Here is a 1,045-nt window from a genome sequence, read left to right on the forward strand (position 1 = left end):
CGATCCAAATTTACGTTTATCTTATTCTCCATCATTTGCTGATTCCAAAAACATATAAATATGTTATATTTGGATTAAAAACAAGCTCTGAAAATTAAATATATAAAAATTATTATCAAAATTAAATTGTCCAAATCAATTTAAAAACACTTTCATCTTATTCCTTGTCGGTTCCTGATTCCAAAAACATATAGATATGATATGTTTGGATTAAAAACACGCTCAGAAAGTTAAAACAAAGAGAGGTACAGAAAAGCGTGCTATCCTTCTTAGCGCAACTACTACCCCGCTCTTCTTGTCAATTTCACTGCCTTTGCAGGGACGTAGCACCCGGTAGGGCATGTAGGGCGACCGCCCGACCACTTTTTCCGTAAAAAAAAAAAAAAAAAAGAGAGAGAGAGAGAGAGAGAGAGAGAGAGAGAGAGAGAGAGAGAGAGAAGAGAGAGAGAGAGAGAGAGAGAGAGAGAGAGAGAGAGAGAGAGAGAGACTCAGAGAGAGAGAGAGAGAGATCTACCAACAGAACACCCCACGTAGTATTCACGCGATGGCATAAGGTCGGTTTTTTTGGTTTTTTTTGTGTGTGTTAGTCTTGGTCAACTGCTGGAATAGGATGACGTCTTATTTTGACGAGAACGTCACACGTGACGAGTTCCGTCAGGCCATAAAAGTATTGGCGCCAATTTAGTGAAAATTGCTTCTTCGTCCGTCTGCTCCCATGAGAAACAATGGAGGTAAGAAATGTTTTGTATATTCTGTGTGTGAAGCTGGGGTCAGACTGAGGGGTGAGTGATTGTGTGTCAACCGTAAGTACGCCATAACAATTGAGTAACACAGTAACTTGTGGGGTTAACAGTGTCACATGAAACAACATGTAGAGAGAGAATTGAACAATGGACACAAGTGTGCATCCTGGTTGTGATGGATCGAAAACGCGCTAAAAATATTCTGACAAATCCCTCTATTTTTCAGTCATCACTCAGGCTGCCAATGTTGATGGCTGGACGGATCAATAAATTGCTTGTTTAGAAGTAAACCAGTTTGTCAA

The sequence above is a fragment of the Littorina saxatilis genome, linkage group LG4, assembly GCF_037325665.1.
Source record: "Littorina saxatilis isolate snail1 linkage group LG4, US_GU_Lsax_2.0, whole genome shotgun sequence".
In the NCBI taxonomy this organism is placed as follows: domain Eukaryota; kingdom Metazoa; phylum Mollusca; class Gastropoda; order Littorinimorpha; family Littorinidae; genus Littorina; species Littorina saxatilis.